This window comes from Balaenoptera musculus, chromosome 11 (genome assembly GCF_009873245.2).
Source record: "Balaenoptera musculus isolate JJ_BM4_2016_0621 chromosome 11, mBalMus1.pri.v3, whole genome shotgun sequence".
NCBI lineage: Eukaryota > Metazoa > Chordata > Mammalia > Artiodactyla > Balaenopteridae > Balaenoptera > Balaenoptera musculus.
In genome coordinates this window covers 79,590,953-79,613,855 of record NC_045795.1, presented here as the reverse complement: position 1 = coordinate 79,613,855, position 22,903 = coordinate 79,590,953, and the positions used below count along the sequence as shown (strand labels likewise).

The 22,903-nt window shown below is 39.8% G+C and overlaps 1 protein-coding gene across 15 annotated transcripts in view; it reads left to right on the top strand.

Annotated features, from left to right (window-relative positions):
• The window catches only part of MAGI1 (membrane associated guanylate kinase, WW and PDZ domain containing 1), a 610,393-nt gene that overhangs the window by 442,519 nt on the left and 144,971 nt on the right, over nucleotides 1-22,903 (top strand). The window lies entirely within an intron of this gene.

The following is a 22,903-nucleotide window of genomic DNA, read 5'->3' as shown; positions in this document are numbered from 1 at the left end:
TCAGTTCTTCCTGATGTAAATGATAGAAGTGGAGCAAGAAGGAATTAATAAGTAGTTTAGAATTAATTTATTGTCCTCTTCAATTTTTGGTATTCTTTTCAGTCAACCGAAAAAGGCAGTCTATAAAATTAACTTTAGGTAAAGGTCAATATTCTGTACTTTTTGTGAACTTGCCTGTTGGTACTTATAATCTCTCTGAAATATAATTGACTTTGAAAACAATATTGCAGATATGTAGATGTGAGACGTTGCTGAGTGTCTTCATGGTAACATCCCCAGCTCAAGCGGCTGTGGAAATACTGGGACTGCTGGCTGGGACTTGACTTCCTTGGAAGAGGGCTGCTGGGGTGACCAAGGCGTGGTTACTTTTTCTCTGCAGGTTCAGCCTAAAAGCAATGATTTAGGACTGCTGTTTGAGAAATCAAGAAAATACCAGAGGAAGAGAAAATGTGTGACTGTTAGCCTTCCTGAAATACAATGGCCACTGTCAGTGGTTTAAGCCTGCATTCTTGCCTGTATTCATGTGTTTCAGGCCTGGAATTAAGGACCGGATATTCCTTTTTTTCCTTTCTCACTTCTGCCTGCTGGTGGCCTTTACAATTCCCAGGAAATGCTAGGGCTGAACACCTGTGGGTTTGATGGCCATTTGATTTTTTAACCTTTAGAGGATCGTGGGACTGTTTAATCACCTGATTGCTCGTATGGGCAGTTGAGAGAGCGCTCCCCTCACAGCACTGAAAAGGTCAGGTCTGTAGAAGGTAGCCTGGAGATTCCCCTCTTGGCTGTTTTACTTATTTAAAGTGGTGTTGAGGTGGGTTAAATGCGGGGTCCCGCATGCAAGGGGGGGGTTCGGCTCTTCAGTTGGTGAGCTGTTGCGGGTACATGCAGTGAGTTATTAGAGTAATTGAACCGTGTTTCCATAAAGAGGACAGTTTCATTATCAAATTCTTGTTTGAATACTGTCATAATAGCAGCTGTAGCACATAGGACCTAATTTGCATGCAGGTAAGGAATTCTAGACAGCTCGGTAGCATAATTACTGCATAACATACATTGCTGGTGAGAACTGGATGGGTCCCAGAGGTCTGCTCCGGGGACCCATCTCCCTGACTTTGTTAGGTTTCGAATGATAGACAAGCAAGAAGTAGCCATTTCAGTGGCTCCCCATTTGTTTTACAGGCAGTAGCCTCCCAAGTTACCCTAATTTGAGCCGCCTTTTTGGCATAATACGGTAGCGGTGTCAACAACACCTTCACAGTGAACTGAATCTCAGGAGGGCAGGGGAAAAAAAAGAAACAATCAAATATCCCATCCTGTCATTAGAGTGAAAAGCACAATAATATTACTAACTTGAAGGTCTAATGAATTAGGGCAATGTAAAATTATGATGAAAATGGGGACTATAAGACTAATTGTTTGAAAATCTAACCATATGTAACAGAAGATTCTTTGTTGCTTTTGCAAAGATCAGGAAGCCTTTTTTCTATGCACATTGTCTAAAAACTGCCCTCTCTCTGTGGCTCTGATTCAGTGAAGTCACTGAGGTCCCCAGGGGAATGAGCATCGTGAGGATAGGAAACTGTTTGCATCCCTTACACTAGGCATGGTGATTAAACATAGTAGGTGCTCAGTAAATATTTATAGAATGAAGAACTGTGTTCTCTGACTATCATCAAAAAGTCTACACATAACGATTGTTGGAGGGGATGTGAAGAAAAAGGGACCCTCGTACACTGTTAGTGGGAATGTAAATTGGTGCAGCTGCTATGGAAAACAGAATGGAGATTGCTCAAAAAACTAAAAATAGAGGCAGTGTAAGATACAGCAATTCCACTCCTGGGTATATATCCGGTTAAAAGAAAACACCAATTCGAAAAGATACATGTACCCCAGTGTTCATCAACAGGTAATTAATTGGCTTAAGACCTATGGTATATATATATACAATGGAATATTACTCAGCCATAAAAAGAGAATAAAATATACTGTTTGCAGCAATTTGGACAGACCTAGAGAAATAATGCTTAGTGAAATAAGTCAGACAAAGACAGACACTGAATGATATCACTTACATGTGGAATCTAAAAAATAACACAAATGAATGTATATGCAAAACAGAAACAGGCTCACAGGTATAGAAAACAAACTTGTGGTTACCAAAGGGAGAAGGGAAGGGGGGAGCGACAAATTAGGGGTATGGGAGTAACAGGCACAAACTACTGTATGTAATAGTAGGTAAATAGATAAGCAACAAGGGTATACTGTAAACCATAGGGAATTATACCTATTATCTTGTAATAACCTATAATGGAGTATAATCTGCAAAAATGCTGAATAACTATGCTGTATACCTGAAACTAACCTAATATTGTCAATCCAACTATACTTCAGTTAAAAAAAAAAGAATTGGATTCTCATCACTGAACCTGAGGATGTTAAGAATTAGGCACATTCTACTATATTACTGATATGATAATGTTTTGGTTCTCATTTTGCTTTTTAGTAAATTTTCACGAATCATAGGTTCTTTGTATCTGTGATTGGAAACCTCCATGATATTAATCTCAAAAGATAATACCGTGGAGCACATATGGTTTTTCCAGACAATAGTACATGTTTTATCATTTTAATATATAAAATAAACAACAAAGGATTTACTATATAGCACAGGGAACTATATTCAGTATGTTGTAATAATCTACAATGGAAAAAATCTGAAAAAGAATATATATGTACGTGTATATATGTGTATATATATAACGTGTATATATATATATATATTAAACTGAATCACTTTGCTGTACACCTGAAACTAACACAATATTGTAAATCAACTATAGTTCAATAAAAAACAAAGACACCATTTTATTTTACCTTTTTCCAAGTTACTCTAGTGGACTTGAAAACTCAGTATTCTTTTTTTTTTTTTTTAACATCTTTATTGGAGTATAATTGCTTTACAATGGTGTGTTAGTTTCTGCTTTATAACAAGGTGAGTCAGCTATACATATACATATATCCCCATATACCCTCCCTCTTGCATCTCCCTCCCACCCTCCCTATCCTACCCCTCTAGGTGGTCACAAAGCACCGAGCTGATCTCCCTGTGCTATGTGGCTGCTTCCATGGACATATATACACTACCAAATGAAAACTCAGTATTCTTAAACTTAGTATTTACATTTCTCAGATTACTGCTGATCCCTTAGTGAAAATGAAATCTTTAGGTATCATGAATTTATCTTAGTTCTCTAAATTTTAAAAGCATTCCAAACATCAGCCATTTATTTCTCTGCAGATTACCTCAGTATAGCAGATAATACGCTTGGTCTTAAAAACTCTAAGCAGAAGAAGGGAAACAAAACTACTGAGCGTTGATGGGGTTTGTGAGACTATCAGCTGGAGCTGCCGATTTGAGGAAGGGATTCTGTTCTGCACACACTGGAATTTCCCTGGGAAGCTTGTCTACAAATGAGGCAGCTTTGACGTCAGGGCAGAGGGATGGCTGCATCTGGGGAACGTGTTGATTGATAGTTGTGAGCTGGAAAGGGACCACCGACTCATTCTAGGGAGATGAGAATGTTTAAAATTTGAGTCTAGAAATGCAGCTCTAAGTAGGTGTATAAAATTCTGGCTGAGGGGGGTGGAGCAGAGGGGAGCGGAGAGTAATTTCTAGTGAACAGCACAAATGAACCTCTATTTTAAAGTAATTGTTTCTAGAAGACATATGTGAGGCTGCACCTCCAAGCCCTGTGGTCTTGAGTGCTTCATCTGAAGGGCACGGTTTGCAGATTATTAATGGGCTGGGCTGGGAGCTTTGCCAGTTTTCCTATTACATTTTTCTGGATCACAGCCAAAACCTTGTGGGTGAGCTCTGACCTCCAGAGAGAGCCCCATGGAGCTGAGAGAGTTAGAATGTGAGTGACCGCAAGGAACTCTGCCTGGCCTGACTGATCAGATATCCACCTGGCATGATGTGTTGTTTGGCTCATCTTGGTTCTGTAGTGAGGACTACACACTTGCTTATTGCTCACTTGTCTTCACACTCACACAGCAGGCCAGGGCAGCAGGATGTGTTGACACCTTGTGGAGCATTTGCTCAGTTTTTCTCTGTCCCTGTTTTACCTGATCCCACTCCGTTCTAGCATGGTCAGTCTGGAACTAAACGATGCCCTGAAAGACCTCAGCATTTGCTCTGGAAATTGGTCAAAAAAACAACTACATGCCTGTCCCTTTTCTCTAAGCAAGAACAGAATGATAGAACTAGGGGCTCACATTCATTAAATTCTGTGAAGTGCCAAGCCCTGTGCATGTAAAATGTCCTATCTGTTATATCAGAATTTTCAGAACAATTCCCTGAGCCCATGATGAGAAATGAGCACTTCTGCCTTACTGTGGCCCTTTGTTTGTCTTCATAATTATGGAGTCTATAAGAGACTCCATTTTTTCCAGATAGAACATGTCAGAATTTTTCCATTGGGTAGTATCTATTTTCACTGTATACCAAGGCTCATGGTTTGAGAGTATAGGTTACAATTTTAGTTGTAAAAGATTGCTGTGGAATTACAGAACTGTCCTAAAGACCAAAACCAACTTTCCTTTTTTCTTTCCCTCCCTCTTTCCTTTTCTTCCTCATTCTTTCTATTCTTTCCCTTTTCCTTCCTTCTCTCCTCTTTGCCTTCCCTCCCTCCCTCCCTACCTCTCTCCAAGTTTCATTGAGCATTTGCTTTGAGACAGCCTCTGGAGTAACTGAGGGCTGTGTCTTATGTGATCTTGAAATTTGAATTCCTGTTGGTGTCGGGAATAAGAGGATCATAGACTCTTCTGTACTGAGATCTCCCAGAATGTGCACTCTGCAAATATATATGGTTGTCCAAATGACAGAAAATTATGAAAGGGATATTTTCACCCTGGTGGCTAATATGTGTTTGCGTATTAGTTCTCGCCACTATTTCCAGTTCTTGCTGGCACTGAAAGAAGAATTCTTTCTTAGAATGCTTAGGCAGTTGAGTTTTATGAGTTCATGTTCAAGCACAAAAGGCAAACAAAATAGTTTAAGGCCAAGATTTGCCTTGAAATGTTCTTACTTGGTGAAGTGTCTAACACCGCCATGGGGCAAGATGCTTGCTTTGAGATGCACATGGAGCAGAGAGCAATGGGAGAGCAGCCTTTCATCTCCTGGTCACTTGAAGACAGAAGTTCATGTAAATGGAGTACCAAGAGCACTCTACCTTGCTTTTCTCTCGTGTTTTTCTTTTCTTTTCCCTCCCTCCCTTCCTTCCTCCCTTTTTATCTGATGTCACTCATTAAGTTTGCCCACATCAAATGACATTTATAGTGATTGCCCTCTAACGCTCTCTTAGACCTTCACAGTGTGCAGACTAGAGCACTGTCTCATTCAACATTCCTAGCATCTGAAGTAGACGTTTCTGCTCTTAAGATGAAATGGCACCCATATGACCCAGCAATCCCACTACTGGGCATATAACCTGAGAAAACCGTAATTCAAAAAGGCACATGCACCCCAGTGTTCGTTGCAGCACTATTTACAATAGCCAGGTCATGGAAGCAACCTAAATGCCCATCGACAGACGAATGGATAAAAAAGATGTGGTACATATATACAATGGAATATTAGCCATAAAAAGGAATGAAATTGGGACATTTGTAGAGACGTGGATGGACCTGGAGACGGTCATACAGAGTGAAATAAGTCAGAAAGAGAAAAACGAATATTGTATATTAACACACATATGTGGAATCTAGAAAAATGGTATAGATGAACCGGTTTGCAAGGCAGAAATAGAGACAGATGTAGAGAACAAACGTATGGACACCAAGAGGGGGAAGCAGGGGGTGGGGGGCTGGTGGTGGGATGAATTGGGAGATTGGGATTGACATATGTACACTAATATGTATAAAGTAGATAACTAATAAGAACCTGCTGCATGAAAAAATAATTAAGTTAAATTTAAAAAATAGATACAAAAGAAAAAAAAAGATGAAATGGCGGGCATACAGTGGTTCAACAACAGTTTGTTTAGTGACTCTTATGGACTATCAAACATTCTGAGCAACTACCTATGCTTCATTGACCGATTGCAGTGTAAAAGGCTTCTTAGTAGACATGGTATGTGTGCCCAGACCCTATAGTTAGCACCAGGGCATGGACATGCTAGTTGAAGAAACAGGTAAACAGATCCTTCCTCTGGAGAGTGGTAAGTCCTGTGGTGTGGAGAAGGACTGCATGCTCTGAGAACCCACAGTAATGATACCCAGCCCAGCCTTTCTGTAACGGGCAAGGTTTCCTGGAGGAAGTGATGTCTGCACTGAGCCTTATACCAAGAGAATATGTGAGGGTCCAGTAGGAACTGATGGCGTAAGTGTTGTGTGAGAGAGGAATGGCAGGCCTAAGGTCTCCTAGTGTAGACAGTCACAGTAGGTGCCACATTCAGAAATTAACAAGACTGCTCTGCCTTTGGAGCATTTGCCTGGGAGGGGGTTGTGAGGCGCCAGGAGTGCCAAAACTGAGATCCTGAGTGCTGGCAGATATGACCAGAGAAGAAAGCACGAGCAGGTAATGGGAAAACTTCCAAGAGATCTACAAAAATTGAGTTTTATTTTGTAGACTTTGGGAAGCCATTGGAGGACTTCAAACAGGTGAATAATGTAATTAGATTCAAATTGGCTGTTGTTGTCTTCTGAGTGTAGAAGGTATAATCTGTCTCATAAATCATTGTGAGATTTCATCCTGAACTTAGCTTTATGTGGTGGGAGAGGGGGTAGAATAAGGATCATTTCTTCATACTGAGTTCCTCTGAAACCATGAGTAAGCTGCCTAGGGGGTTAGGGACAGTGGTACTCAAACTTTCCCAGCCAGTGTTGGTGTTTCTCAAAGTGTGCGCCAAGGAACACTAGTCCTGTGAAATGCCCACTGAAGAAAGAGTTGGGTAAACACAGCATAGTGTGCCCTTTTTGGAAACTCTCAATGAGCATCTTAAGGGCTTTGAAGAAGTCTTGCAGTAGAGAATTCTGTTAAATTGGATTAAACCTGGTGCTTTCCAAAATCGTTGGACTTAGATCTCTTTATTGCTGAAAATCTGTTAACATTTGCAGGCCATGCTGTGGGAGAAATCATTGTTCTTTTTTTTTTTTTTTTAACATCTGTATTGGAGTATAATTGCTTTACAATGGTGTGTTAGTTTCTGCTTTGTAACAAAGTGAATCAGCTATATGTACGCATATATCCCCATGTCTCCTCCCTCTTGCGTCTCCCTCCCACCCTCCCTATCCCACCCCTCTAGGTGATCACAAAGCATCAAGCTGATCTCCATGTGTTATGCGGCTGCTTCCCACTAGCTTTCTATTTTACATTTGGTAGTGTATATAGGTCAACGCTACTCTCTCCCTTCGTCCCAGCTTACCCTTTCCCCTCCCCGTGTCCTCAAGTCCCTTCTCTACATCTGTGTCTTTATTCCTGTCCTGCCCCTAGGTTCATGAGAACCTTTTTGTTTTTTTTAGATTCCATATATATGTGTTAGCACGTGGTATTTGTTTTTCTCTTTCTGACTTCACTCCGTATTACAGACTCTAGGTCCATCCACCTCACTACAAATTTCGTTTCCTTTTACAGCTGAGTAATATTCCATTGTATATATGTGCCACATCTTCTTTATCCATTCATCTGTCGATGGACACTTAGGTTGCTTCCATGTCCTGTCTATTGTAAATAGAGCTGCAGTGAACACTGTGGTACAAGACTCTTTGAATTATGGTTTTCTCAGGGTATATGCCCAGTAGAGGGATTGCTGGGTCGTATGGTAGTTCTATTTTTAGTTTTTTAAGGAACCTCCATACTTTTCTCCATAGTGACTGTATCAATTTACATTCCCACCAACAGTGCAGGAGGGTTCCCTTTTCTCCACACCCTCTCCAGCATTTATTGTTTGTAGATTTTTTGATGATGGCTATTCTGACCGGTGTGAGGTGATACCTCATTGTAGTTTTGATTTGCATTTCTCTAATGGAAATCATTGTTCTTAATGATGAACATTGAAGGACGAATGAAACTCTGGCTTTTCCTTTCTCTGTGATAGTATGTTCTCTGGATTGCTACGTCTCTGTAGAAATAAAGGGGTTCAGGAACCCATTGCTACCTTACACTAATGTAGCTATAAAGAACAACAATGGGAATGGTAGAGAAACGCATCTCCGACACATTAAATCCTATTGAACTAAGCAATAAGGTTAATAGCCATTACAAGTTTTTTTAAATAGCAAAACATTGGCTTATGCTTTAGCAGATAAACGGTGGCTTCTCTGTAACAACAAGAAGTTTTAGAACTGTTAGTCTGTGATGACTTTCTAATGCATTTCACCACTTTGCAGTTTAAAATGATACCTTGACTCTTCATAAAGCTCTTGTGCCTTAAATTACTCTTTAACATATGGTAAGAGGTATATAATATTTATCATAATCTAGCAACCACCAAATAGGAAGCTAAATCACTCAGGAACTGAGGTATGCATATTTACATTAAAACAGTGAATTCTCATCATTCATGAATATTCATTGTACTTTGTATTTACTCAGTAAGTAGTACAGGCCTCAAGTCAATATTTTCTGAAATCTATATTTCACAAACTAATGGTGTGTCAGCATACATATTTAAATATTTATTAAACTAGTTCTAAACATCTATTGTACTTGCTCCTAAATCGTGGGCTATTGATATTTTTAAAGCAACATTCCCTTCTAATGTCATTCCAGCAATATATCTTGAAGGCTGGTTGTTTAATATAGAGATATATGGCAGTAGGTTTTTCTGTTTTGCTATAACTATTAGGTCAGAATTTTATTGCTTCTGGCTAAATGCCACAGAAAGACTTTTACTGTTAAAATCAGCTCTGTCTTCAGTGTAATCTCTGTAATAAAGTGGAAGTGGGATGTGAGTATCTCAAGCGGTGATCTGTTATCAAGCCTAGGTTAATAAAGTGGTAAAGTGATCCTTCTGTTTGAAGTGTCTTCCACTCTCCGTGGTAGATGTTACATCGCATGTCTTGGGTTTTATAATGGAGTTTGCACTAATTATCAGCAGCAAGATTCTGGATGGAATGATAAAATCATTCTCTTTTATGAATTTATGGAGTCTCATAAGTTGGTGTCATAATGGTCTGCTCTCCACTGAGTTGACTAAAATCTTTGCCAAAACAGACTTGGTGGTCTTAAATTTTGGGAAAGGTATTAAACTGAGGTAGTTAGTTAGCTTCTTCTATTACCACCATGCTTCACCCGCCACGAGAGGCTTCTGAAAGGAAGTTTGGCAGATAATAATAAGACATCTTAATAAACACTGTTCATGCTTAGAAGATGAGTAGTCAGCTGTGGTGGCGGATTCCCCTGAGACTAATTCTTTTTGCATTTCAGCTCTTAATGTATTGGAAATCAGGGAGTCAAGCCACAGAAGTTTCCATTTTGAAAATGTTCTGTGGTATAATGCCATTTTTTAAAAGGTGAAAAATCAATTCTTTTGCTAGCTTACTTTTTTTTTTTTTTTTAAAGAGCACTCATTATGTGTCAGACACTGGCAAAGTATTTTATGTACATTATCTCAATGTAACCTAACAATATCTCTAGGAACTAGACCCTATTATTTTTTTTAAATTAATTAATTAATTTATTTTTGACTGTGTTGGGTCTTCGTTTCTGTGCGAGGGCTTTCTCTAGTTGCGGCGAGCGGGGGCCACTCTTCACCGCGGTGCGCGGGCCTCTCAGTATAGCGGCCTCTCCTGTTGCGGAGCACAGGCTCCAGACGCGCAGGCTCAGCAATTGTGGCTCACGGGACCAGCTGCTCCGCGGCATGTGGGATCTTCCCAGACCAGGGCTCGAACCCGTGTCCCCTGCATTGGCAGGCAGATTCTCAACCACTGCACCACCAGGGAAGCCCTAGGCCCTATTATTAATCTCATTTACAGATGGGGAAGCTGAAGTTCAGAAAAATCAATGGATTTGCCTAGGGTCACCTGTTAAGTGGCTTACCTGGGTTTAAATACGAATCTTTCCAGAGCTCAAGTTCTTAACTGTGTTAATGTAATGTCTCCCAAGTAAGTGCTTAGGAACTTATTTTTTCCCTTATGGTTGATCCAATCTCCAGTGAATTCTCTTTTGGTTATCCATTGCTATGTCACAAATCACTCCAAAACTTGGTGGCTTGAAAACAATAACAAGCATTTGTTTTGTTTGTGAATCTGCAGTTAGACTTGGGCTCAGTGGGGTGTCTTGTGTCTGTTCCACTGAGAGAAGACTGGGTGGTTCAAGTGAATTTAGAGGGCTTACTTCTTGTAGCTGCAGGGTTGTGTGGGCTATTGACTGGGAGCCCAGCTGGGACTGTTGCACGGGAACTTCAGTTCCTCTGTGTGGGTCTCTCCAGCTCCCTCCTAGCATGGCTGCTGTGTTCAACGAGCCAATCAGCAAGTCTAAGAGACCACTTCAGAAGCTGTAAGAATTCTTCTGATCAGCCTCGGGAATAACATAGCATCACTTCCTCCGTATTCTGTTGGTCAAGCAAGTTGCTAAGCAGATCCAAATTCAAGGGGAGGAGAATTGGACTCCATGTTTTAATGGGCGGGATTACTAGCTCTTTTCTCTTATCACAGTCTGTTACTTCAATAACTATAGTATCCTCTTAACTATTGTTCGTCTTCCTATTCTTGTCCATCACAGAGTTTATTCTCAACCCCATAGACAGAGTGACCTATTTAAAATCATAGTCTGTGAAACCTCTTGACTCTGGTCTGGTGAAAACCCTCTAATTGCTTCCCTTCTTCTTTGGAGTAAGAACCAAAATCCTTATGGTGGCCTCCATCTCCCTGCATTATCAAATCTTCATTATCTCTCTGCTCTCATGTTTGACTGTCTCTGTTCCATGTTCTCATTCAAACCCCAAGCATGTTCCTGCCTCAGGGCATTTGCATTTGGTGTTACATGCTGTGTGCCTAGAATACTCTTCCAGGTTTTCTGTATAACTCCCATCTTTCCTTCCTTTAGATCTCTGTGCATATTTTACCTTCTCAGTGAGACATCCCCTGACCAAGAGAACATTGTAATTCCACTTTCACCATCCAGAATTTCCTATCACTCTTATTCTACTTTTTTTCCCTTACACTGAGTGTCATATGACATATTTATTAGCTTATTTATTGTGTATCTTCACCCATTAGAATATAAAGTCCATGAGGACAGAGACTTTGGTTTATTTTGTTGCTGTATCCCAGTACCTTGCACAATATCTGGCACATAGTAGGTGTTCAGTAAATATTTGTCAAACGCACAAGGTAACTTGATTTCAACACAGATTTAAATTTTTCATGGCATTGATGTTTATGAAATATTTTAATTTATGAATATAACTTCAAGTCTCATCATGCTGTGCGGTTAAATCTCATTTACCAACAGCCATTTGGAATTCCAGGTCTTATCGAGGAGAACCATGATGAGATCGCTACTAACTCCCATCTCCTCCTACCTTGTCTTTTTGGCAGCATTCATGTCTTGTAAAGTTATCTGAGCTCCAATGAACCTTTCTTTCAATAAATAATTGTGCAACTACTGCATGCCCAGTCCGTGCTAATCATTGAGGATATAGTGGGACAGGCATAACCCTAGTCCTTACAGTGTTAACATCATGGTGAAAGAGAAAGGTAATAAATAATTGTACAGATACACAAAGTCATTACAGATTCTGAAAAGCAGTATGAATGAAATATGCAGTGGTCTATGAGGGAGAATTAGAGAGGATTTGCTTTAGATAGAGTCAGGGAGGCTTTGGGTACAAGGGGGTCTTTAGGCTGAAACCTAGGTAGTGGCTTCTGGTTAGTGTTTTTTTTTTTGCGGGGGGGGGCTGCATTGGGCCTTCGTTGCTGTGCGCAGGCTTTCTCTAGATGCCACTGGCAGGGACTGCTCTTTGTTGCAGTGTGCGGGTTTCTCATTGCGGTGGCTTCTCTTGTTGCGGAGCACGGGCTCTAGGTGCATGGGCTTCAGGAGTTGTGGCACCCGGGCTCAGTAGTTGTGGCTCGCAGGCTCTAGAACGCAGGCTCAATAGTTGTGGCGCATGGGCTTAGTTGCTCCGCGGCATGTGGGATCTTCCCAGACCAGGGCTGAAACCCTTGTCCCCTGCATTGGCAGGTGGATTCTTAACCACTGTGCCACCAGGGAAGCCCTTCTGGTTAATTTTAAGCTACTCACGAGAGGGATACGTTCATTCAGCTAATGTGTATTCAGCACCTACTATGTACCAGATGCTTTTCCAGGTGCTAGGGATTCAGCTTTAACAGGACAGAGAAACCCCTCTGTTCTCATGGATTTTACATTCCACTGTGAGAAGATACTTTTAAATGTTGTTTGTAATCTAAAATTAAAATATACTGTAATATGTTATAATATATTGGGCAGGGTTAAGTCAGGAAGACAGAAGCAATACTAGGTATTTCAGCAGAGGGAACCTATGGTAACATAGGGTCTGAAAAAGCAAAAGGGGAGCTCTGTGTTACACAAAGAGAAGATGATAACGTCATGAAGTAGCTCACACTCTTCAGGAGGGAGGGTCCAACTGAAAAGGATGGGATTGTTAGGGGAGGGTCCCCATGGCTGAAAGCTCAGACCTCTGACGAGGCAGCACCACCCCTCAGGTGCAGGTACCTCTCAGATGAGATGGGGCTGGTTCTATGGAATCTGTGTCCCGGAACCAAGTGCTACTACCAGGTGAAGAGCCTCTGCTGGGGACACACTGACAGGAACAGCAAACAAGTGGGAAGAAGCAAGTCCCTTCTTCATTCTTCGGGCCTCTCAATCTCCCTCAATTGGCCTCTGTTGCACAAGAAGCCTGGGAAAGACAGTTTGCAGACTCCTACCCCAGCATCACAGAGCACAGTATGGAGGGGTGGGTTTGGAGCTGAGAGACCGCTTTAATAACCAGCGCAGGCAGTGATGTATGCTATGGAGAAAGATAAAGCAGCATGGGTAGTACAGGGTGGGGGGCAGGGGTGGAGAAGGAGGTTGCAGTTTAAAATAAGGCAATTTAAATTAAGGAATTTCGTACGGAGAAGATGACTAGTCTGTTCCAGCTGCCATAGCAAACCAGTGGCTTAAACAACAGAAATTTATTATTTTCTCACAATCTAGAGGGTGGAAATCCAAGTCAAGGTACCAGTGTGGTTGGGTTCTGGTGAGAGCCCTCTTCCTGGCTTACAGATGGCTGCTTTCTTGCTGTGTCCTCGATTAGCAGATAGAGAGCATGAGTGTGAGCTTGGGTGAAAGCTCTCTCTGGTGTCTTTTCTTACATGGGCACTAATACCATCATGAGGGCCCCACCCTTATGACCTCATATAAACTCTCCCAGAGACCCCACCTTTAAATACCATCACGTTGGGGCTTGGTGTTTCAACATATGAATTTTGGGGGGACATGAATCAGTCTATAGCAGTGACATTTGAGCAAATACTTGAAGGAGGTTTGGGAGCAGCCCTGAGGTTATCTGGAGGAAGAGTGACCACCTGGAGCAAGAACATTTTAGGGGTGAGTTATATATAGCAAGTGCAAAGGCCCTGAGGCATGGAGTATTCTAGGAACAAGGAGACCAACAGGGCTGGCACAAAGGGAGACATGAAGCCATTTGGTATCAGACTTCAGAGCTTAGGCTCCGACGTCCGAAAATCCTGAGTTTTAATCCCAGTTCAGCCCCCTCTTTAACTGTGTGACCATCATAGGCAAGTAATAATGTCCTTTTCAATGCTCAGTTTCCCCATTTGAGAAGCAAGGATATTAATACTATACCCCGTGGTTATGATAAAGTTTCAGGGGAAAAAATGTACTTTGCACAGTGGCTGACATATAGTAAGTGCTTAATAAGTACTTGGTTGTGATGGTGATAATAGTAGACCTGTAGTATAAATGTAACACCTATGGCTGCTGCTGCTGCTGCTACTCTCCCCTTACCCCTTCCCCCCTCCCCTCCCCCTTGCCTCCCCTTCCCCCTCCCCCTCCCCCTCCTCCTCCCCCTCCTCCTCCTCCTCCTCCTCCTCTTTATTGTTACCACTGTCACTGTTGAACTTGTTTCATGACCCAGAGCTTGAAGCCTGAGGCAAGAATTGCTTTTGATACATTTTGGAATGTTTATAATTCCAGTCCCTCAGCTCCATGGAAAGATTTCTGAATTGTGCATCAGTCAGTATTACTTCCTCCAATAAACTTTGTGGCGTGTCCTCACTCTCATTTTTAGTGTTTGTGTAATTGAGGCATCATAGTGGCAGGCATGCTAATGCGGCTGTGGAAAATAGCAGTGCTTTCCCTTTGTCAGGGATTGGCCCACAGTTGTTGAGTGTTGATTGTAATGGAGCCTGCAGTGGCTAGGGACAATTCTGTTGGCTGAGAATTTACCTGAAGATGCCGGGACTTCATCCTGGGCCTGGAGTGGTGACTGAGGACTTCAAACTTTTGACATATTGATAGTGCTCCTTTTTGCATGGTGGGGATGCTTGTTTTCTTTGTGCTCTTTTATGCGTTCTAAATTTTCTAGAGCATGTACTCTGTATATCTGAAAAGAGAAGAGAGTAAAGTTTATTAATTTTTAAGATAGCCACTTCTACCTCAAATTGGATCGGGTCCTATTTTGTGAATGTCATATTTTCCATTAATTTGGTGTAAATGTCATTCATTGACATTTCTGTTTCATTGCTGTTCATTTAAAGGTTTAGAAAAGCACTCTTTCCTCTTAAATGTCTCATTTCCTGTTTTACATAGGTAAAACAAAAATTTTTTTGTACAAACTTTTGTAAACTCACTAACTTTAAAAATGAATAGCTTTAATCTTTTATTAACTCTTTTCAGATGTAACATGTATTACACGTTGAGAGCAGAAGAGGCTTTCTGGATTTCCCAACTGGCTCAGGCAAATACTTATACCTTTTCTTATTTTTGGTTTTGTTTTGACAAGCCAGGCCTGTGGAAGCCCATGCGGTAGCTTTTGGATTTATTTAAAACTTTGACTCTTTGCTCCCTCTGGGCAAAAATCTAGGTTTACTAGAAGGTGAGAGTGTAACTGCTGGGTAAATAGGTTAAGAGGCAGGTGTCTGATGAAAACTCCTTGTAAGAGCTCTGGGATCATCTGTCACCTCCCCAGGTCTTCACCTGCTGACAGGAAGCTAATGGCAGTGGTACCTGTGCTGCCAGCTCAAGGAAATAAAGACTGCCTCTCCCTTCTCCCTGCCCTTGATCAGCAGGCGCTGTTGACAGGGATGATGAATTAGATGAAACTCGAGAGTGAGGACCAGTAAGCATTGTGTGATATGATGTTTAATTAATAGGTGTGAAATAAAACAAAAACAAATGAAAGCACTAGTTTTTTTCTAAGGATAGATTGTTCATATGTCAGAACTAAGATGTCATTACCTTTTAATGAATCGATTTTAGAATTTCTGTCTTTAATAAAGAGTCATTGATTTGATCCTTGACCCGATTTTATCTGGCCTCATATTAGGTCCAGTTTATGTAGATGACAATGGTGTAATTTGCATTCTTGGGTTAAGGAAAAGTCTGTGGGCTAAAAATGATGTGGCCAGTTTGGAAGGCAGCGCTTTCACTCACCTGGCATCTGTGAAATAAGGCTTGTTTGAAAAGGGACAATTTCTATTAGAAAGCATAGAATAATTTATAGTTTTTAAGTAGTAATTATTCTAAGTACCTTATAATAATAAACATTTCTACTTGATTTTACTTTTTCAAAACTGGCCACTCACTTTCTAATAATACCTTTCGATACCTCATATAGTTTTCTAATGAAATAATTCCTTTAAAAGTCAGTGTGGGTGATAATCACATGAGCACAGACTTCTGTTCATCACTGTCTACATTCTTCCAAGCGAATGTTTTAGAAGCATTAATAATTTGTGTTTAATTTCACCTCTAAAATCTACTTCATTTGGCTTACCAGGCAGAGTGAAAAATAATCATTTCTATGACTCATCCATCTCGGAAGTGTAGCCTATAACATAAAACAACCCAGAGTTGTGACAAGGGAAGTACTACATAATGTGAGACTGTAATTGCTCGCTGAGAAATGAACTAAGCAAAAGAAAGGCAATAGCAGTTCATCAGCTGAGTCTGCCTCATTTTGTAGTTGCTCCCAGTCTGTATTTTTTTGGAATGTGACTTATAGTTAGAGAGATAATTGGCAAGCATTAGATAAGGTAATGGATGGTCCCAGGGTAGCAGAAGTCAAGGCGGTAATTCAGTTTTCTGGGAATCTGCCTATGTCATCATTTATGGGGGAAACACATAAGTGACTTATGAACAATAGCAGAGTCCCAGGAGTGAATTCAGCTGCCTGGGAATCCATCCTTAAGTGATGTCGACATGCTCGTGTTCCTCAGACTTGGCTCATAAGACACCTTCCAAATGTTACAGTTAGGGGTTTTGTTTTGTTTTTTTTGAATTTTTGAATTTTATTTTATTTATTTATTTTTTACAGCAGGTTCTTATTAGTTATCCATTTTATACATATTAGTGTATATATGTCAATCCCAATCAGAGTTTTGGGTGCCAATAGAGCCTTTTCAAAGTGAATGGTGGTATTTAGGAAAATTAAAAAGGCAGAGGGGAAGTACCTGTTAAAAAAACAGAAATACTTAGTTTTTATGCTTTTTGCTCAGTTTCAACACTGTTCTGAAACATAATCCTAGAAATTTCACTGTTCACACTACGTTTTCCTTTATACTATAAAGGCCATACTCTTGTGTGTTTCAGTAAGGAAATACATAAGTAGTACCGTATATCTTTGGTATACGCTTAATGTTGTACCCAGCTCCTCTTTATTCTTTTAGCGTCTTATATCCTCTGTCACACACTGTTTCCTTTTGTTTACTTTGACATAGCAGTGTATATACTTGATGAGAGCGAAAGTAAAATTTACATGGTGATGACTGTTAGTCTGTATACTTGAGAAGGCTTTAAGAACTGTCATGACTAGGTCAGCTGAGAACCAGTGTATTTATTAAAATCAATACAAACTCCTTTTTTCTTATATCCATCTTGACTTGCTCTTATAACTGCTCGCTCTTGGTACTAGATATAAATTGATTTCTCTCTTTATATCCAGGTGTATAGTATTTCTTCAATAAGTAAATATTACATCCTTTCAATGAGAAGGAGTTAATCATATGAATCACGATTACATGAAATTAGGGGACTTGAGGGCCTCAAATTCAGACACTGTATTCCAGTAAATAGGCATCTGTCTATCCTCACAGATGCCAGTGCTCAATGATTAACTAAAATTATGGTATTCACAGAACGAGTTGACTTTATGATTTCTTAGCAAAAGATAATCCAAAGAGTTGTGGTTGGGAGTTGTGTGCGTTCGTGTGAGAGGCTTTGAAAAATGATAATTAAGGATAGAATATTATGTGAACTGTGAAAATTTTGTGGGAAAAAAATGTCCCTCCTGGGAGAATTAAATTAGGCATTATGTACAGAAAACCTGTTCCGAGGTAGCAGTATAATGAAGGGTCAGTAGTTAGGTTCTTTACTTTTAAAGCAAAATGGTTGGAAAGAAAAAGGAGGGAATTGTGGTGGTCATGGTGACGATGATTTTGTTGTTATGGCCAATGTTTATAGAATGCAGATTATAACCAGGCCTAGCAGGTTATATGTATGGTCTTACACAATCCTGACACAACCTTATGAGGCAGGTATTATTATCTCCCCATTTTAGAGGCGAGAAAACCGCAGCCCAAAATGTTTAACTTGGCTGTGGTTACACAGTTTGTCAATATCAGAGCTGGAATTTGAACTCACCAAGTCTGATGTTAGATTTCATAACAGTTTCTCTATTTGGCCTTTCGGGGGGGAAACTCCAGACCCCTGCAGTTTTTAGGAAAATAAGATAACGTGGTCTGTAATTTCTGATCTCATGCTTGCACTTGGTTCGTATATTGGAAGGACTAATGAAAGCAGGCTGCTCTTGAAGAACAAATTACGCCACGTGCCTATTATTCACAGAAATCTAACAGCTCCTCTACTGAATTGTAATATCCTTGAAGACAGAGACTACTTTCTGTTGTAGTGTAATATTGTTTTTAACAGCTTTATTGATAGACATTGTACACTCCATAAAATTCAGCATTTTTATTATATTCCTAGAACTGGGCAACCATTCCAGCTATCTAATTTTGGGACATCCTTTTTACCCCCAAAAGAAACCCATCTACTCATTGGCAGTCAGTCTTGATTATTTTTTTTGAAACTGAAGAAAGAAAGCTGCCAAAGATTAGAAGCATTTAGCATTGGGCTTGCAAAGTCACCTAATTTGTGGAAACTTGATATTCTTCATTAATTACAGCTTTTCACCAAAATAATCATTTTCTTTCACGTGCTTTTGAAATTACCTGGTTGAAATCGTTGGCATTAGTTCATTCCATTTTATACAAACAATTGCTGTCATTAGTTCAGAGAAAGTAAAAAGTATAACCTGTCATAATAAAGTCTATCTGATCTAATCCCTTTTTATGATAGACAGTCTTTAGGACTAGACTATGGCATTACTGATTTTCAGAATTCCTTTCTGAACAAAAATGCCTCAAGATAATCCTCCAAAGTTGATTTTCGATAAGCATGTATCGAGTGTTGGAGATCTTATTCTTTATTGCCTGAATGCTGAATGTTTGCAATGACTCAATGACAGCTTGAGAATTTTCCCTTTCCTGTTTTTAATGAATGCAAGATTTCCGCGAGTATGTATGTGCCAAGGTTCCCTCCCCCGCATCAAAGAGGAAGAATGGTTAATATGCATGTTCAAGTCATTACTTGACTTTCCTATTCAGTGGATTCTGGCCTGAATTACCTCATTATTCTGATTAAGAGGTAGGAAGAAATAGTTCCTGGGAGCTCAGGTTTTGGATTAAGGAAGTCATGGGGGGAGGGGTCAGGCATTCTCCCCCAGCCTTAACTCCATCAGCACAAACTTTCTTTGATGAGGACAGGCGATGAAGAGCTGTGAAGACTCAGGTATCCCTCTCCCTGCCCTAGTTTGTTTCTATACCCAATGTCTTCTTTGTATACAGGGGGTTTGGCTGCTCTGTGGCAGTAGAATCTTGGGTTCAAATCCTGGCTCTGCCATTTACTAGCTGTGTAATTTTTGGCAGGTCACCTAATCTCTCTGTGCACTTTTTCTCATCTGTGAAGTGGGGATAATAATAATAACTATAGGGTTGTTTTTGTCTGTTTGGTGGATTTGAAAAGACACAAGTGGGGGACTTGTTTTCTTTTTTCTTTTTTTAATAACCATTTTTTTAAATTGAGGTACAGTGTAGTTGACTTACAATGTTGTGTTAGTTTCAGATGTACAGCAAAGTGATTCAGTATTGTATATATATTCTTTTTCATATTCTTTTTCATTATAGTTTATTACAGAATACTGAATATAGTTCCCTGTGCTATACAGTAGGTCCTTGTTTATCTGTTTTATATACAGTAGTGTGTATATGTTAATCCCAAACTCCTAATTTATCTCCCCCCAACCCCCCGCCGACTCCCCACCATCCCCATTGGTAACCATAAGTTTCTATGTCTGTGAGTCTATTTCTGTTTTGAAATAAGTTCATTTGTATAATTTCTTTTAGATTCCACATATAAGAGATATAATATGATATTTGTCTTTCTATGTCTGACTTACTTCACTTAATATAATCTCTAAGTCCATCCATGTTGCTGCAAATGGCATTATTTCACTCTTTTTTATGGCTGAGTAGTATTTCGTTGTATATAGGTACCACATCTTCTTTATCCATTCATCTGCATGTGGACTTGTTTTAGACATAAACACTTTCTCTTAGGAGAAGAGGTCAGTTGGTCTTTTGTCCTCCGTTCCCTGTGCATACCTCGTGTTCACCGGCAGGAGCAGCAGGTGATACAAAAGCTTCAGTAAAAGCCAGTGCTTTTTATCCAGAAAGATCTAATCCAATACTAAGCAGATGCTTTTCTTTATAATTTTTTAAAAATCCTTGTAATTGTGTTAAGGAGAAAGTCTCAGTTTGGTGCTAATAGGTCTCTAACAACTTTCTAATGTTTGTTAATCTCCCTTTGTAATAAGAGAATGCGGGCCTCAGGCTCAGAGCCTCAGGCTCTAGATAAGATGAAATGACTTTATTTTGGTTGTGTTTATTTTTAGCTATTGTTTATGGCAGGCTGAAACTGATTGTTCACTGGAGGTAATGTTAAATGTTTCCTTTTCTAAAGTTTTATAAGCAGTAAAATTCACTCTTTGTGGCGTACACTTCTGTAGGTTTTGAGAAATGCATCGTCCTTCACCCTCCACCACAATCAGGATACAGAAGAGTTCGGCCTCCTCAACCCCTCCCCCCCTCCCCCCATTCCCTTCTACTGTCCCCTTTGTAGTCAGCCCTGACCACACACCTGGCAACAACTGGTTTATTCTCCATCCCTACTGTAGTACTGCCTTTTTTTTTTTTTTTTAATCAGTCATCAGTTTTATACACATCACTGTATACATGTCAATCCCAATCGCCCAATTCAGCACACCACCATCCCCACCCCACCGCAGTTTTCCCCCCTTGGTGTCCATACGTTTGTTCTCTACATCTGTGTCTCAACTTCTGCCCTGCAACCCGGTTCATCTGTACCATTTTTCCAGGTTCCACATACATGCATTAATATACGATATTTGTTTTTCTCTTTCTGACTTACTTCACTCTGTATGACAGTCTCTAGATCCATCCACGTCTCAACAAATGACTCAATTTCATTCCTTTTTATGGCTGAGTAATATTCCATTGTATATATGTACCACGACTTCTTTATCCATTCGTCTGCCGATGGGCATTTAGGTTGCTTCCATGACCTGGCTATTGTAAATAGTGCTGCAATGAACATTCGGGTGCATGTGTCTTTTTGAATTATGGTTTTCTCTGGGTATATGCCCAGTAGTGGGATTGCTGGGTCATATGGTAATTCTATTTTTAGTTTTTTAGGGAACCTCCATATTGTTCTCCATAGTGGCTGTATCAATTTACATTCCCACCAACAGTGCAAGAGGGTTCCCTTTTCTCCACACTCTGTCCAGCATTTGTTGTTTGTAGATTTTCTGATGATGGCCATTCTGACCAGTGTGAGGTGATACCTCATTGTAGTTTTGATTTGCATTTCTCTAATACTTAGTGATGTTGAGCATCTTTTCATGTGCTTCGTGGCCGTCTGTATGTCTTCTTTGGAGAAATGTCTATTTAGGTCTTCTGCCCATTTTTGGATTGGGTTGTTTGTTTTTTGATATTGAGCTGCATGAGCTGCTTGTAAATTTTGCAGATTAATCCTTTGTCAGTTGCTTCATTTGCAAATATTTTCTCCCATTCTGAGGGTTGTCTTTTCATCTTGTTTATGGTTTCCTGTGCTATGCAAAAGCTTAAGTTTCAGTAGGTCCCATTTGTTTATTTTTGTTTTTATTTCCATTTCTCTTGGAGGTGGGTCAAAAAGGATCTTGCTGTGATTTCTGTCATAGAGTGTTCTCCCTATGTTTTCCTCTAAGAGTTTTATAATGTCTGGCCTTACGTTTAGGTCTTTAATCCATTTTGAGTTTATTTTTGTGTATGGTGTTAGGAAGTGTTCTAATTTCATTCCTTTATATTGTAGCTGTCTAGTTTTCCCAGCACCACTTATTGAAGAGGCTGTCTTTTCTCCATTTTATATTCTTGCCTCCTTTATCAAAGATAAGGTGACGATACATGGGTGGGTTTATCTCTGTGTTTTCTATCCTGTTCCATTGCTCTATATTTCTGTTTTTGTGCCAGTACCATACTTTCTTGATTACTGTAGCTTTGTAGTATAGTCTGAAGTCAGGGAGCCTGATTCCTCCAGCTCCGTTTTTTTCCCTCAAGACTGCTTTGGCTATTTGGGGTCTTTTGTGTCTCCATACAAATTTTAAGATGATTTGTTCTAGTTCCGTAAAAAATGCCATTGGTAATTTGATAGAGATTGCATTGAATCTTTAGATTGCTTTGGGTAGTATAGTCATTTTCACAGTATTGATTCTTCCAATCCAAGAACATGGTATATCTCTCCATCTGTTGGTATCATCTTTAATTTCTTTAATCAGTGTCTTATAGTTTTCTGCATACAGGTCTTTTGTCTCCCTAAGTAGGTTTATTCCTAGGTATTTTATTCTTTTTGTTGCAATGGTAAATGGGAGTGTTTCCATAATTTCTCTTTCAGATTTTTCATCATTAGTGTATAGGAATGCAAGAGATTTCTGTGCATTAATTTTGTATCCTGCAACTTTACCAAATTCATTAATTAGCTCTAGTAGTTTTCTGGTGGCAATTTTAGGATTCTCTATGTATAGTATCATGTCATCTGCAAACAGTGACAGTTTTACTTCTTCTTTTCCAATTTGTATTCCTTTTATTTCTTTTTCTTCTCTGATTGCCGTGGCTAGGACTTCCAAGACTATGCTGAATAATAGTGGTGAGAGTGGACATCCTTGTCTCGTTCCTGATCTTAGAGGAAATGCTTTCAGTTTTTCACCATTGAGAATGATGTTTGCTGTGGGTTTGTCATATATGGCCTTTATTATGTTGAGGTAGGTTCCCTCTATGCCCACTTTCTGGAGAGTTTTTATCATAAATGAGTGTTGAATTTTGTCAAAAGCTTTTTCTGCATCTATTGAGATGATCATATGGTTTTTATTCTTCAATTTGTTAATATGGTGTATCACATTGATTGATTTGCGTATATTGAAGAATCCTTGCATCCCTGGGATAATCCCACTTGATCATGGTGTATGATCCTTTTAATGTGTTGTTGGATTCTGTTTGCTAGTATTTTGTTGAGGATTTTTGCATC